Source organism: Condylura cristata, unplaced genomic scaffold (genome assembly GCF_000260355.1).
Source record: "Condylura cristata isolate star-nosed mole 26May11 unplaced genomic scaffold, ConCri1.0 scaffold00003, whole genome shotgun sequence".
In the NCBI taxonomy this organism is placed as follows: Eukaryota; Metazoa; Chordata; class Mammalia; order Eulipotyphla; family Talpidae; genus Condylura; species Condylura cristata.
In genome coordinates this window covers 75,505,737-75,519,782 of record NW_004567104.1, presented here as the reverse complement: position 1 = coordinate 75,519,782, position 14,046 = coordinate 75,505,737, and positions in this window count along the sequence as shown.

The window sequence follows — 14,046 nt, the reverse complement described above, 5'->3', positions numbered from 1 at the left end:
GAGGCCCGCCGGGTCATGGTGCACTCGGTGTCAGTCCTTCTTCCTTGCCCTCTTTTTCCCCTTCCCCCAACTTTCTATTTCTTACACTGTGCTTTGAGGGCTCTTAGCAGAAGGATCCCCCGAGGAACGGCTGCAGTTCAGCTCTGGCCTTTGCTCCCACAATTTCCATGCAGCTGCCTTTGGGGCCTGGCCCGGCAACCTGCCTGTTTCGGGGTCAGCAGATGGATACACACCCAAGTTTGAGAACCACTTGCTGAGGACAGAAACACTGGTCAAGCGGACTCTAGAATGTTCCACTCATTCTTCTGCCTTTGAGCAAGATGCATTTTCCTAATGTAATTTCCCCGCATTTCTGTGGCGGTGGGAGGCTCAGTGCCCACAGCTGTCCGGCGTGTTGTCCACACCCTGACTCCCTCCCCCGCCAGCCCGGGAGTGGCCCAACAGCTGCTGTTCCAAGAAAAGCTCATGAGGCTCTCCTGGGCTCCGGGTCAGCCGCGTCTCCCCAAATTAGTGAAGTGATTTATTTATTTCTCTCCACTTCATGGAGGTGCTGACATTCTAGGACCTGGCTTTGGCGCTGGGATTCGACTAAGACAGCACTAATTTTGTGTAGAAGTTGCAAAGGCTGCTTTCTGAAGTATCACCAGGGCGCTGGACACAGCAGGGAGGTGTGTGGGCCCAGCACCCAGGCTGGGAGGGGGAGAGGGACCCCCTGCCGAGAGCTTGCATGCCCGGATGTCCCGGATGTCAGGGGGGCCACCTGCCTGTGCACCCCTGGTCTCTGGCTGCTCCTGGAAGTATATGTTTTGATCTAGGCACAGGAGCAGCTCCTCTTCCTCAGCGCGCGGGTCGGGTTTTGCGAGTGTGTGCGCTTAGCATCACCCCGCCAACGCCCAGAAAGTTCCTTTTGGAGTCTTACAGTGGGTTTTTCGTATCCACGCTGTTGATCGCTCAGCGTGATGGTCTAATCTGGGTCGATGTTTCCTTTGCAAAAAATGACAAGCCCCACCAAAAACGGGGGGGGGGGGAGGGAGGGAAATGCACGGGACTATGGTGGTGGCACAGGGGTGATTTGGTGATGGGAAACCCGTGGGGATTACAATTGAGATGAAAAAAAAATGTGCAAAATGATGTAAAAATAAACTTTTTAATAAAAAAAAAAAACAAAATGACAAGCCCCTTGGCCGGCTGCTCCCTCTGCCGACCTGAGGCTCCAAACCGCCGCCCTGTACTCTGTCTCTGCTCTTGGCGTTCCAGAAATTTGCTCTGAATGGAAGCGCGGTGTCGGTATCCCCTGGCTGGACGGGGCATTTCCCGGGTCCGCCAGGCTGTGCACGGAGCCGCGTTCTCTCCTTTGCGACGCCAGCTCGGGTCTGTCCCTTCCCGTGGATGTGGGCAGCTTCTCGCTGCCGCGCCACGAGTGGGGTCCGGGCGCCGCCTTTGGGGGGACGCTGCCCAGGACGCGCTGTTTCCGGAGCGTCTGTTTTTCTGATGTGCACATTTGTAATGTTTTCATAACGCGATGGCGGAGCTAACTAAGCTGTCTGGGAAGTGCAGCCTTTCTGGAGGACGTGAAGTCTCAAGAACCAACTTGTCTGCCCACGTGCGGAAACACAGAACACAGAGCGACCGTGTTGGCTACGGGAGTCTGACTCAAGAAAGCCATTCTTGGCTTCTCCTTTTCTTCTGCTCTTCCCTCCTTCTTCATTTTGTGCATCTTCTCCTCCCGGCTGGAACCCCCTGGACTTCCCACCACCAGCTCGCCCCTGCGCCATCACACAGTCCGGTGCGCTCTTCCCGCCCAGTTTGGATCGCCTTTCCCTCTCCACCCCCGTAGAATGTCTCTGGTTCATAGTTTTCCTTGGTTTTTGTTTCTACTCGATTACCGAGCTTCGCTCTTGGTGCGTGTTCAGCTCGTCTCCGCAGAGCTCAGCTAATGACTCCCGATCCTCAGCGAAATGCCGGCCGTCGCATGCCTTTCTTTCCATGATCTGTTGCTCACCTTGGTGGTTTTCTGAGATTTTTTCCTGAGCCAGTCATTCCTCAGAGAACGCTGACGCCTGCCTGTGAGCTTAATCACCAGTGGCCTGGAAGAAGGTGAAGGCCCACCAAGGGCGGGGGTCAGTGCCCCCACAGGGCAACCCGCCATCACCTTCACCCTGGGCTTACCCAGTGGCTGCGGGTCCTCGCCAGTGGGTAGGTGGCATCCGTGCGAGGCTCCAGGAGCTATTTCAGCGCGCCCCGCCTCTGCAGGACACCCTGGCTTGTGCAGCGTCCTGGAAATACTTTCTCTCTTCCGTGGCATTCTCCAAACGCTTTCTGACAGCGCCCACATTCTGGGATATTCGTGGAGGAGCCGGCTGTGCACCCCACCTCCTGCTGCTGCACAGCTGAGTGGCCCGAGAGAAGGAGCCAGTGGTTTAGAGAATGTAGTTCAGTGGGCCCTAGAGGTGGGTTTTTTTATTTTGAAGATTTATTTATTTCTGCATACAGAACTGGGGTACAGGCCAGAGGGGCAGGGGTGGTGCGAGGGCTCACCAGAGACAGAGTGGGGAGCAGAACAGGCTGGCTGATGAAGTCCACTGCTGAGGGGAGCAGCGGGCGGGCCAGGAGAGGTCTGCCGCGCCCTGTGGGTCACCTCCGGGGCAGGCGGGGATCGAACTCGTGCTGAAGTGACTTTAGCTTCTCAGTGCTGCGCTCTAACCCGCTGTGCCACCAGGGGGGCCAGAGATGGTTGGCAGCAGGAGTAAACAGTGCTGTGACAGCACAGGCCGCGCGTGATTCGCTTGCTTACGAGAGCTTCTTTGTGGGGGACTTGTCGGGGTGCACACCATGGCTTATCAGCGGCGCTCCCCAGGAAGGAATTCCAGCCCCAGCTGTGAGCCGGTGCCTCAGGGCGAGCTGCTCCAGTTTGGGGGACCCTGCTTGCTGGTGGTCTCTGGAGTCCAAATGCTCTCTCCTTGACATGGCTCGCCCTGCCTCACCAGGAAGGCACCCTCTGCGTTATTCAGGAGACAGCGATTCCGTGTTCTCCCGCACTGCACAAGCTCTTTCCTGTGAGAAGCCACAGACGGGGCGGTTTGGCCAGGGTCTTCTGAGGGTGCATGGAAGCAGCCTGCAGTGAGGGCCATGTCTTTCATCTCCACCTTGGTGACAGAACGTTCGGGCCCCATCCAGAGGGCACATGGTGACCGAGAGTCCTGCCGCCGGGCCAGACGACCCCAGGTCTCCCTGCCTCTGCTGCGCACTGGCAGGCTACTCTGCTTTGCTTCCTCAGGGCCCGTACTTCACCCGGAAAAAGAGGGCGCTCACGCCCTCTTTTTGTGGTCAGGGGGAACGTTCCAGTGGGCTTTCCCACCAGACCCCAGTCCCGCGAGGGTTTGGTCAGCACTGAGGGGACTCGGGGCTGGTGGTCGGGCGTTCTTCAGCCTACCCACGCCTTTTCCTGCCTGGGGTCCGGAACGGAGTCAAGTCGGTCCCACAGCACTGGCCCGTGTGGTGGTCTTAAGTGTGGACTTCAGCTGCGTGGCCATGAGAAGGTCAACTTTCACGTACCAACATCTATGCACAGAACTATCTGTACAGAGATGCCAATACCTGAAGGTTAATTCATGTATATTCCTTTTCACCATGAAAAATGAAAGAACCACATCATTAAGGAGGGCATTCGGTGGGATTCGGTGCCATTTCTTCCATTCTCTTCCAACCTCCGCTTCCAAGACCAACAAGCCATGACTGTTGTGACCAAGGTCACAGCTGCCCATGTCAAGTGTCCCGCCATTCCTAACTATGAGCAGCATAACATCCCTGTCTTCATCATGTAAAATATACTTTTTGTTCATCCTTTATTAATTTCTTCTGTATTTGCAAAAGCTGTGATCATCTCTATGATGAGCAAAAGAAAACAAACATTAACAATATAATCAAGAAAGATCCGGGTTTCTCCTGCTTTCTGCACACAAGATGCAAAGCAACCGGTTGGGGACCACAGTCTATTTTGATAAAAACGTGAATTATATTCAAATTTCAGGTCTTGGAAAGGCCTATAAATTTTCATTCTGATGAAGCAAACATCTGTTGTTTGATTTTTGAAAAGGTATATTAACAGCATTGACCCGAAAGTTTAGATACAATGGTTTGGATAAAATTCAGTCAAATCTCCAGTCAGTGAGCCGTGGAAAGTATGATGATTGTGTAGTCGGAAACGGCCCTTCCAGTCATCATGCCTCAGTGAGCAAATGAAAACGGTAAATGAAAAACAAAGTAGCTAGATGTCATAGGTTTGGAAGTAAAGGTCAATGTTCTAGAAAGGCAAGAGTGACTGCAGACAGGCAAGCAGCAGGAAGGAACCAACACAGGTGAGTCGAGTTGGGGCCAAGTGAGTGGGAAGCTGAAGGGTTTTGCAAAACCAGATATAAAAGTTGGCTGCAAACAAATGTTGAAATGACATTGCTCAAATGACATTAAGTGGTTCAAATTACAGCAAGTTTGAAGTAAGAGTGCCTTAGACAGAATTTAATTGTGTTCTCTAAACAGCTACATGAAAGGTTATGTCAATCAGCAGGATCCCAGCCCCTTCCAGCTTGTTGCTCACCAGGATCCTGGTGAACATCCTCGCCGTGTTCCTGACCTTAAAGGAAAGCTTTCGGTTTTTCACCTTCAAGTATGACTCTGTGGCTTGTCACATGCGGCAAGTATACTCCTCTACTCATTTTGTTGAATGTTTTTGTCATAGATGGGTGTTGTATCTTGTCCGTTGTTTCAACTGCTTCTATCGATACGACCTTATGCTTTTTGTTGATATAGCATACTCTATTTATTTTTGTCGATGCAGGGTATTACTTTACTTGATTTGCCTGTTAAACCACACTTGCACCCCTGGGAATACTTGGTCATCATGCTGACCATTTAATATGTTGTTGATTCAGTCTGTTAGTATTTTGTTGAGAATTTTTGCAGATATGTCAGCAGAGGTATTGGTTAGTGGTTTTCTTCATTTTGTAATGTCCTTGTCTGATTTTGGTATTAGGGTAATAGTGGCCTCATACAATATATTAAGAAATAGTCCCTCTTCAATTAAAAAAAAAAAAAAAGTCAAAATATAGGCCCTCCCTGGTGGCGCAGCGGGTTAAAGCACAGCACTAAGAAGCTAAAGCCTCTTCAGCATGAGCTTGAACCCCGGCCCCAGAGCTGACCCACCTGGTGTGGCAGACCTCGCCTGACCCGCCCGCTGCTCCCCTCAGCAGTGTACTTTGTCCATCTACCTGTTCTGCTCCCCCACTCTGTCTCTGGTGAATCCTCTCACCACCCCTAAACCTCTGGCTTGAACCCCAGTTCTGTATGAATAAATAAATCTTTAAAAAATAATAAAGAAGGAAACGTATATAGGCATAGATTCAACCCTACTCCATTTCCAAGTTACCAGAACCCAGCGGCCTTTGGCCTGAAGACTGTGACCTTCTGGCTGCTACTCCCTCCAGCTCCCTCCAGCTCCTCCTCCATTTAATGTTTGCTACCTTCGAGTGGTATGAGTGCTGAGCTTGGCTAGGATTACAGCCTCACCGTGGTGTCACCTCTCATAGGCTGACAGAAAAGTTGACATGTGAATCCCTTTGTAAAACTTTAAGACCTCAAGAAAACTGCCTGCCCAGGTTGTCTCTGCTGGGGGCATGGAAGCAGATAGGTTTTTAATCTAGTAAGATCCCAGATTACCAGTTTATTGGTCAAATGACACTGCAGACTTCAGGCAGGGGGATTTCCAGACACAACCATGTTCCCATTCTCTATACAGACTTTGCTCTTCTTTTTCAAAATATGTTGGTTTTTCATTATCAGACATTTTTTCATTTCTATAAAAAAATGGATGTTGAGATTAATGAGTAGGATTGCTTTGAATGAGAGAATGGATATGTTTTTTAAAATAGTGAGTCTTCTACTCCATAAGTATGTTTCATCGATTTTGTTTTCTCATAGTGACTACATAAGATGTCATTGATTTGAAGGTGTTTATCAAATCACACCCTGTTTTGTCAATTGGGTTTCATTATTACTAATTTGCTGTGAATACCATGGTGTTCAAAGAAAAACTTTTTGAACTTAGGATTATTTTGTTGAGATAGAGTTAGCAGAGTCATATTATTAGGTCAAAAAATATAAACATTTTAAAGACTTTGGTGAGTCTATTGGCAAATTTCTTCCTACCTGTTTTCCCACTCACATCACCATCATCAATGAATGAAACTATTTGCCAATATGAATTATTTTTTATCATTTAACCTATGAAATGGAGGATTCTTAAATTTGTTTTCATATTTAATTAAATACTTCCCTGTGTCTACTTATTTAATTTCCTACTTTGCAAATGCTATTCATGTCCTGCATCTTAAAGATCTTCTTAAGGATTAGAATGTTATCCCCTCTGGTAGTCAAATTTCTAAGAATGAACCACAGTCACCATCACCCTCATACAACCTCCTGCCTTTTGACTGTGGAACCTGTGAATGTGGTGTAATATCACTCACTTCCAGAACTATCTTTTTTAAGATTAATTTATTTATGCATACAGAACTGGGATATAGGCCAGAGGAACTGGGGGAAGGGGAGGACTCCCCAGAGACAGAGTGGGGAGCAGAACAGGCAGATCTACTGAAACACACAGCTGAGGGGGGCAGCAGGTAGGTCAGGAGAGGTCTGCTGCGCCCTGTGGGTCACCTCCCTGGCTGGGGATCAAACACATGCTGCAGTGGCTGTGGTAGCTTCATAGTGCTGCTCTTTAACCTGCTGTGTACCAGGGACGGCCCATTCTCTTATATTTTGTGGCATGGTTCATCTTAAGATGGGGGTAGTTTGCAGGTGGGCCTAATCTAAAAAGAGTCCCTTAAAGGCAGGTAACTTTGTCTGATTAGTAGCTGAAAAGGTAGACAGAAGAGAATTAAAAGAGATTCAGAGACCACAAGAAAGATCGGCGGGTCCTTGCTATTTGAAGATAGAGGGTCCTCCTGCCACAGACTTGGAAGAGCTGAGCAAGATCCCTGTGGATGGCCAGAAGGCAGCAGGACCTCAGTCCTACAGCCACAGGGATCCGAGTCTGCTGATGACCGAATGAACCGGAAGCACATGCTTCCAAAGCTGCAGGTGGGAGCTCAGCCTGGCAGACACCTTAAACTTTGTGTGACCCTAAGCAAGAAACTCAGTGAGCCTGAGGTTAGGATCCACAGAAGTGTGAGCTCATCAAGGAGTGTTGCTGCAGGGTCCTACATCTGTGGTAATCTGTTCCACAGATTAGATCATGCGTGCACCCCCATAACCAAGACACCGTCTTTGCCCTGGCCTTCATTGCATCTTACCCATTATGGCCTCTCTTTTTAGCATGGGTTTCTCGTATGCCTAGCAAAAGTGGTATAGATTTCACTGGCCTTTTACCCTTTCCAATCCAAGAACATGGAGTGCTTTCCCTTTCATTCAAACACACTGTTCTTTAACAAGATTTAATTGTTTTTCTAATGTATGTTTCTTACCTTTCCTATTAAGTCTCTGTCAAGCTTATTTTATTCTTTCCTTTAATTCTTCTAGGATTGGGGGGGTGGAGAAAGGAGGAGCTTATGGGATGACAGTAAAATCTGCATGAATTTTTCTCCTGAATAGCAAGCAATTTAGTCTAATATAATCACTGCATCATTCTCTGTTCTCTACAGATCTGTGGGAACTCTTATATATTAAAATCCATCTACTAATTCTTTAAGCATTAGTAATAAGTAGTATATATACTGTACTAATATAATCGGACCTATTCTGAGCCATCTTGTCCACTCAATCTTATTCCAGAATGATGCAGCTTAAACGCATAGTTTTATGCCTAACAGGGCTCTTTTCCCTGTGATTAACAAAATATGTAAAATTTAAATATTCCATTATTTATTTTAATTTCCTCTTTAAAATCATATTGAGAATTAACTAAGCCTCAAAATTAACTTTACAAGACTGAATATTTAGCAGTGTTTAGAGTTCCTATTCAAAAATACTGCACAGAATTTTTCCTATTTTATATGTCTTCATTCAGCCCCATAGCTTGGTTTGTACAACTCGCACATACAGTACATTCAAATTATTACAAGTATTTTACGTTTTCATTGCTATTGAGCATAGAAATCCCATTTTCATTTTATTTTCTAATTGGTTATTGCTGTTAAATAGAAATGCCTATTGATTTTTGTATATGCAGCTGTTTTAAAATCTACAAGCACAACACATAAATGACCAAAAAAGTAACAGTCTTCATTTCTCTATAAATTAACCCAGTTTAGCTGTCCAACAACCACTTCTACTGAGGATGGGGGGTAAAAATCAATCTTACTATTCAGTTGGAACTTGGGCGATAGTGATTTAAAGTCTCTTTCCAACTCCCCAGTCTCTCCCTGAAGCGTTCTACATGGGAGGGGAGAGACGTCCTTCAGAAATGCCCCGTGCCTTGGCCCGCGCCCCCGCCGGGCAGAGCTGGACCCACCTCAGCAGACACCTCCACCGCGGAGGAATGACTAGGCTGGCCTGGACTCCCCACAGCAGCCCCCACAGCTCACGCCTGCTGGCTCCCCTGACGCCCCATCCTCCACTGTCCCTGGGCCTCAGCGTCAGCCACCACCCCACCCCACCGGGATGGAGCCCCTGGCCCGGCGGCCACCCCTCCACAGGCCCTGCTTGCTCTCCTCGCTGTTCATGGCCCTCCTCCAGACCAGACACATTTTATAACTTTGAGAAAGAACTTTTTATCACACATTTTATGACTCAGAGTATAAATTTGATAGAGGGAGACTTAGGAGGTTCCTATGAGGATTTACAAGGGAGATCCACCTTTTAGCTCATATTTCAAGAATACTACAATACTACAAACACCAGAGAAGTATTACAAAAGTACTACTGACATCTTGATAGTCTCCTTCTGCTGTACAATTCAAACATACAGAAGAGCAACCAGAACAGTATGGCAAAGCGCCACATCCTGTCTCCAGTTTCCCTTCAGCTTCCCCAGCCCCAACTGAACTTCCTACATTCTGTTTCCTCTGCCACCTTCTGAGCTACTTCAAAGCCAATCCCAGATAGTATATCATTTTGATCTGGACAAATCTTAAAACTGTTTTCGAATAATTTTCAGCAGTCTTCATTGGTTGTGTCCCACGGGTTTTGAGAAACGCCTATTCTTTGTTACTTTCCGACAGACTGGTTAATTTTGGTGGATTATTACGTTTTTCCTTGCTCTTTGTCCTACTGTATTTGGGAAAGTTTATCTTAATTCCCAACTAGTTCAAATGCTGCTGGTCACAGTCTCTGGGCTGTCCTTAGTTCCCTGAATTTGATACGGACCCCAAGGCCATATGCAGTGATTACACATGTATTATGGAGCACTGCACGGCGAATTCTCCATGACCCCATCTTATTTATTCATCTTACCTCTTAATTATCATTATTTTTATTGCAGTAACATGCACTTACCAGACTGTGTATGATTTAGGGGTGCAGGCTCCATGCCTGCACACTACCCCCACCACCAAAGAACCTTTACCCTGGACCATTGGGGCCCTACGCCCCCTTTCTAGAAGCCTCAATTCTGCAGTCATATTTCCATAGTTTATATTGGTTTCTCTTTATCAGTTCTTTTTGTTCCTGAATATTCCACGTGTGAGTGAAATCATTCAATAGCTGTCTTTCTCCTTCTGACTTACTTCACTTTACATGATCTCCAGTTCCATCCACGTTGCTGTGAACAGCAAGATTTCTATTTCCTTTTTTATAGCTGAGTAGTACTCCACCTCAACGCCTGTGTCTTTGGGCACTTTGGTTGTTTCCATAGCTTGGTTATCGTAACTAGTGCTGCAGTGAACACAGGCGTGTGTACGTCCTTTCAGATTGATGCTTTTGTATTCTTTGAGATCCCTAGAAGTGGAATCACTAGATTACACGATAGGTCTATTTTGAATATTTCGCGGTTAAAATCTTCTGCCTTTATGTCTTTGTTTTTTCCCACTTGACCTCTGATAGTTCGTGTTGTGTTAAAATCTGCTAATTAGATCTGTTTGCTAACCTATGTATGTCTAAATGTTCCTATTTTCCACATGTTGCTGATTAATATTATGGATTGAATTGTGCCTCTGCCAAATTCATAATCTAAAGTCCTCGCCCCAGACCCTCCGCAAGTGGCCGCATTTGGAATTTGGGTTTTTAATGAAGTGCTCAAGTTACAATGAGGTCATTAGGGTGAACCCTAATCCAGTGTGATGGGTAACTTTACAATAAAGGAAATTTGGACAAAAACACACAGAGAGAACTATGTGGAGATGAAGATGCATAAAAAGATGGGGAGAGACACGAGGGTGGGGGCAGCCTTCTGCAAGCCGAGGAGGCTGGGAAAGACTCTCCCCTCATGGCCCTTGGGTAACGCCCTGCAGTTCCAGACCCCAAGCCCCGGAACTGCGAGGGCCTGTCTGCTGCTGGAAACCAGCAGCACTCGGGGAGGACTCTCCTAGGAGACCTGTACGCTAGTCTCTTCTGTGTGGCCTGGAACATTATGCCTTCACTGCCCACTGATCAAATGACCCCACTGCTTTCTCTAAAACACCCTGTCCATAACTTGAACCCCCCACATCCACATGGCAGCCCTTCCCTAGTCTTTAAGACCTCGTGCCCCTTCCACAGTGCAGGCACCTCTACAGTGGCAACAGGTGTCTGTGGATGTGAGCTCTGGAATCCAATGGGCAGCTGCCCTTAGCTTCTACAAGGCCTGGGGTACAGTAATCTTCCTGTGCCTCAGTTTTTCCCTTTTATAAGGTGAGGACAGTAATTCCTTCACCATGAGGATGGACTCCATTAGCACATGCATGGCGCTTAGCAGTACTGGGTGATGGAGAGCCAGTACAAATACTGTCAGCTTCCGCTTACAGAGGTAATACATGAGGTCATTGCATAGGAGAGGAGAGGAAAGCTAAGCAGGGAGTCAGGGCGAAGGAATCGTGGGTTGGGTTGCCGGGAGGCCAGCACTGAGGTGGACACTGATGTGCAGGAAATACAGTGGGGGTGCTCTCTGGATCAACAGGTGTGGGGGGAGAGAGCAGCGCTGGGGAGAGCAGAGGCCAAAGTGGGGAGCGTGATGCGAACACAGCCAGCAGCAGCAGAGCAGCTTAAAATGTGCCCACAAATTCTTTGATGCTCCTGGCCAGAGGTGAGCCAATTCCCCTGCCCAGGGGGACTCAGAGACAAGGCACCAGAGCTCAGCACCTGCTCGCTAGGGCGCGCCCTCCCTCTCCTCTCACCCCATCACCTGGGGGTTGCCAGAGTTACCTGAGACTCCAGCCCCTGGGGAGCCCTTGGATGACTGTGTGGGATGCTGGAGAGTCCGCCATCAGGTTCTACCTGACCCTGAGCCCCGAGGCCCGGTGAAGCAGCTCCGGAGCGGGGCTGTTTGTCTTACAGTAACCCTGGGTCGTTGGTCACACACAGCAGGTAACGAACAGGGAGCAGCAGGCTGCCACAGCTGGCCTCAGAGTTCTCGAAAACTGGGCTGAGGGGAGAGGTGCTCACATCCTCAGCTGACCAGTCACTTGGTGTGGAATCCTCTCTCTCTCTCTCACCCCTCCCAAGTGGAGCCCAAGGAGGCACAGCATTTTCTTCACGTGAGGCCAAGTTTTGACGCGTCTTACCTGAAAGTGGTTGCGACGACCGTCTCAGTACCTCAAGGAACGCGTCTTTTCAGTCACGCAGGACAGGCCGAGCAGCAGTCTACATGCCACACCTGGCGCGACCTGCCCCACTGCTCAGCAACGGCCCCAGACGCACGGCTGAGAACACCAGGTGGAGTGGCCCACCTTCTAGAGAAAGATGCCACACCTAGCGCCACTTCCCAGGGTGAATCAGAAAGTGCAGCTCTGGCCCTGCTTCACCACACCCCACCCCTCAGGCTGGCCAGGGAGGCAGGCGCTGGCCCAGGGAGGTGCAGCGTGCCCCTGCCAGCGCTTCACTACGGGTCTTTTCAAGCCTCTCCCTCGTCCGCCTACTCCGCACCCAGGTGAGGGGGATGGAGACCTTTTTGACCATCCACTTGTGATTCTCATAAGAACACTTTCTTTCTCTACCGATTTTTTTTTTTAAGATTTCTTTATTTGTGCATACAGAACTGGGGTGCAGGCCAGAGGTTCAGGGGCGGTGAGAGACTTCACCAGAGACAGAGTGGGGAACAGAACAGGAAGATCAATAAAGTACACTGCTGTGGGGAGCAGCGGGCGGGTCAGGAGAGGTCTGCCACACCATGTGGTCACCTCCGGGGGCAGGCGGGAATCGAACTCATGCAGAAGCGGCTTTAGATTCTCAATGCTGTGCTTTAACCCGCTGCGCCACCAGGGAGGGCCTCTCTACCGATTTTACTGGAAGTACACAGCATATGACACACATAACCTACAAAGCGTGTTCGTGCATTTTTATCGGTTATGCTTCCGGTCGACAACAGGCCAGTGGGAGAGCGGGGTGCCGATAGCTAGATACGGATTTTCAATCACAGGGGTCCGTGCTCAGTCCCTTTGCCCAAGGTCCCCCCTGGTGCCATGTTTCCAGTGACACAGGACCGGAAACTGTAAGCCCATCTCTTCTGGCTTCAGTGTGGCCTACAAGAAGAGGCCCGGTGGGTTCATCCTCTACTTGCAAGCCATCTAGTCAGAGTTCTTGCTAATTTACCTATTTTGGAAGAAGCAAGGAGCCTGAAGGATGGCAGGATGGAGAGGCCACAGGCTGCCTCTAACCCTGTGTGTGACAAGGATGTGAACTCATCCTTAGATGTGCCAGGTCAGGCGGAAAATGGGCCACAGAACTGGCAGGTGCCGGTCCCAGAGCTTCCCTGGAAACCACAGGGGGTGAAGGCCCAGGCCCTTGCACGTGCACCCCATGAAGGGGGTTTCAAACCGGGGCCTGTTACCCAGAAAGCAGGGCTCAAATGGGAGAACATCAGTGGTGGCCAGTTAAGGGACAGGTCAACACAGAAGCCAAGTCTTGAAGAGGGCAGTGGAAGGAACGTCAGAAATGTCTGGGTCAGAACCAGGCTTGCCCTTCTCACCCTAAGGACTTAGGATGCCACTCAGTAAGGAGACTGACACTTCTGCACAGCGTGCTTTTACTAACTGAACATGAACAGAAGCGGGGGGATCCCTGAGTGTGGGTAAGGGACGTCATTGACTCAAAGAGCAGGGACGGAGAAACGCTGGATGTTTTAAAGTCGTTAGTTTATTGGAAGGGCTCAATAAACTAACAAGTAATTGCTGGAATTACCGCTCTGTGCTGCACCAGCATGCACAAACCGACCCACAGGACGGATAAAAGATTTCATCGTGGAAGAAGAAATGACCCGTTGTAAACTAAGAATAAGGCAGATTCGCTGAAGCACAGAAGTCTCCAATGCGGCCCTATTTTCCGTGCCCCACCACGGAGGCTGGTATTTCCCTACACGAAGGATGTGTGATGGACAGCGAGCCACTTCTGCAGTTGCTCCAGGAGACCAGACTGTAACCCAGTTTCTGGAGGACGTTTCAGAACTGCTCAGCTGGCGTTGCCAGGCGCGAGCCCGACACAGACCGAAGCCCGGAGGCTGAGGGCTGAGTGCTGCTGAACACTGGCTGTCCAGCTTCACAGCAACGGCAGCCGTCAGGGATGGCCTATAAAGTCCTTCAGTTTCCAGCGGGAACCCTTCCTGATACTAGTTCACAACACTGTCCTGCAGGACATTTCCGCCGTGGCCCTCAAAGTGACCACTTTAAGAGCAGTCATTAAGAGGAGTCACAATCAAGGGCATGCGAGTGCACTCCCTCCCCCACTGTCAGTTACCCAAATGCGAATTGTCACTGCTCTGCTCGCCGCAAAGTCCTCGCTCAGCACCTTACTCGGGGATTTTACACCCACAAACGTCGCCTGGTGTCTAGCACCCGAGGCTGCCCTGCCAGGAGGTCACGACCGCCCCCAGCCCCAAGTGGCCGCCGCGGCGGCTCCGGGTCAGCGGCGGCCCGGGATACCGCGCGG